Raw genomic sequence first — 2,500 nt, 5'->3', positions numbered from 1 at the left:
TTAGGGTTTTAGGGTTTAGGGTTTAGGGTTTAGGTTTAGGGGTTTAGGGTTTGGGTAGGTTTTAGGGTTTTAGTTTTAGGTTTAGGGTTTTAGGTTTAGGGTTTAGGGTTTAGGGTTAGGGTTAGGGGTTTAGGTTAGGGTTTAGGGTTTAGGGTTTAGGGTTTAGGGTTTAGGGTTTAGGGTTTAAGGGTTTAGGGTTTAGGGTTTGGGTTTAGGGTTTAAGGGTTTAGGGTTTAGGGTGTTAGGGTTTAGGGGGTTTAGGGTTTAGGGTTTAGGGTTTAGGGTTTAGGGTTTAGGGTTTGAGGGTTTAGGGTTTTAGGTGGTTTAGGGTTTAGGGTTTAGGGTTTAGGGTTTAGGGTTTAGGGTTTAGGGTTTAGGGTTTAGGGTTTTAGGGTTTAGGGTTTAGGGTTTAGAGGGTTTAGCGGGTTTAGGTAGGGTTTAGGGTTTAGGGTTTAGGGTTTTAGGGTTAGGGGTTTAGGGTTTAGGGGTTTTTAGGGTTTTAGCGGTTTAGGGTTTAGGGTTTAGGGTTGTAGGGTTTAGGGTTTAGGGTTTAGGGTTTTAGGGGTTTAGGGTGGTAGGGTTTAGGTTTAGGGTTTATGGGTTTAGGGTTTAGGGTTTAGGGTTTAGGGTTTAAGGGTTTAGGGTTTAGGGTTTTAGGGTTAAGGGTTTAGGGTTTAGGGTTTAGGGTTTAGGGTTTAGGGTTTAGGGTTTAGGGTTTAGGGTTTAGGGTTTAGGGTTTTAGGTTAGGGTTTAGGGTTTAGTTTAGGTTTAGGGTTTTAGGGTTTTTAGGTTTAGGGTTTAGGGTTTAGGGTTAGGGTTTTAGGGTTTAGGGTTTAGGGTTTAGGGTTTAGGGTTTGTTAGGGTTTAGGGGTTTAGGGTTTAGGGTAGGTTAGGGTTTTAGGGTTTAGGGTTTAGTGTTGTTGGGTTTAGGGTTTAGGGGTTTAGTTGTGGTCTTAAGGGTTTAAGGGTTTAGGGTTTAGGGTTTAGGGTTTTAGGGTTTAGGGTTTAGGGTTTAGGGTTTAGGGGGTTTTTAAGGGTTTAGGGTTTAGGGTTTTTTAGGGTTTAGGGGGGTTTTTAGGGTTTAGGTTGGGGTTTAGGGTTTAGGGTTTAGGGTTTAGGGTTTAGGGTTTAGGGTTTAGGGGTTTAGGGTTTAGGTTTTAGGGTTTAGGGTTTAAGGTTTTAGGGTTTAGGGTTTAGGGTTTAGGGTTTAGGGTTTTTAGGGTTTAGGGGTTTTAGGGTTTTTAGGGTTTAGGGTTTAGGGGTGTTAGGGTTTTAGGGTTTTAGGGTTTAGGGTTTAGGGTTTAGGGTTTAGGGTTTGGGTTTAGGGTTTAAGGGTTTAGGGTTTAGGGGTTAGGGTTTAGGGTTTAGGGTTTAAGTTTAGGGTTTAGGGTTTAGGGTTTTAGGGTTTAGGGTTTAGGGTTTAGGGTTTAGGGTTTAGGGGTTTAGGGTTTAGGGTTTAGGGTTTAGGGTTTAGGGTTTAAGGGTTTAGGGTTAGGGTTTAGGGTTTAGGGTTTAGGGTTTAGGGTTTAGGGTTTAGGGTTTAGGGTTTAGGGTTTAGGGTTTAGGGTTTAGGGTTAGGGTTTGGGTTTAGGGGTTTAGGGTTTAGGGTTTGGGTTTAGGGTTTAGGGTTTAGGGTTTAGGGTTTAGGGTTTAGGGTTTAGGGTTTAGGGTTTAGGTTTAGGGGTTTAGGGTTTTAGGGTTTAGGGTTTAGGGTTTAGGGTTTAAGGGTTTTAGGGTTTTACGGGGTTTTAGGGTTTAGGGTTTTAGGGTTTAGGGTTTTAGGGTTTAGGGTTTAGGGTTTAGGGTTTTAGGGTTTAGGGTTTAGGGTTTAGGGTTTAGGGTTTAAGGGTTTAGGGTTTAGGGTTTAGGGTTTAGGGTTTAGGGTTTAGGGTTTAGGGTTTAGGGTTTAGGGTTTAGGGTTTAGGTTTGGGTTTAGGGTTTAGGTTTAGGGTTTTAGGGTTTGAAGGGTTTAGGGTTAGGGTTTAGGTTTAGGGTTTAGGGTTTAGGGTTTTAGGTTTAGGGTTTTTAGGGTTTTACGAGGTTGGGTTTAGGGTTTAGGGTTTAGGGTTTAGGGTTTAGGGTTTTTAGGGTTTAGGGTTTAGGGTTTAGGGTTTAGGGTTTAGGGTTTAGGGTTTAGGGTTTGGTTTAGGGTTAGGGTTTAGGGTTTAGGGTTTAGGGTTTAAAGGGTTTAGGGTTTAGGGTTTAGGGTTTAGGGTTTAGGGTTTAGGGTTAGGGGTTTAGGGTTTAGGGTTTAGGGTTTAGGGTTTAGGGTTTAAGGGTTTAGGGTTTTAGGGTTTAGGTTTAGGGTTTAGGGTTTAGGGTTTAGGGTTTAGGGGGTTTAGGGTTTAGGGTTTTAGGGTTTAGGGTTAGGGTTTAGGGTTTAGGGTTTAGGGTTTAGGGTTTAGGGTTTAGGGTTTAGGGTTTGGTTTAGGGTTTAGGGTTTAGGTTTAGGGTTTAGGGTTTAGGGTTTAGGGTTTTTATGGGTTTAGGGTTTAAGGGT

This window comes from Populus alba, chromosome 2, assembly GCF_005239225.2.
Source record: "Populus alba chromosome 2, ASM523922v2, whole genome shotgun sequence".
Classification (NCBI taxonomy): Eukaryota; Viridiplantae; Streptophyta; class Magnoliopsida; order Malpighiales; family Salicaceae; genus Populus; species Populus alba.
This window is presented reverse-complemented; position numbering follows the sequence as displayed.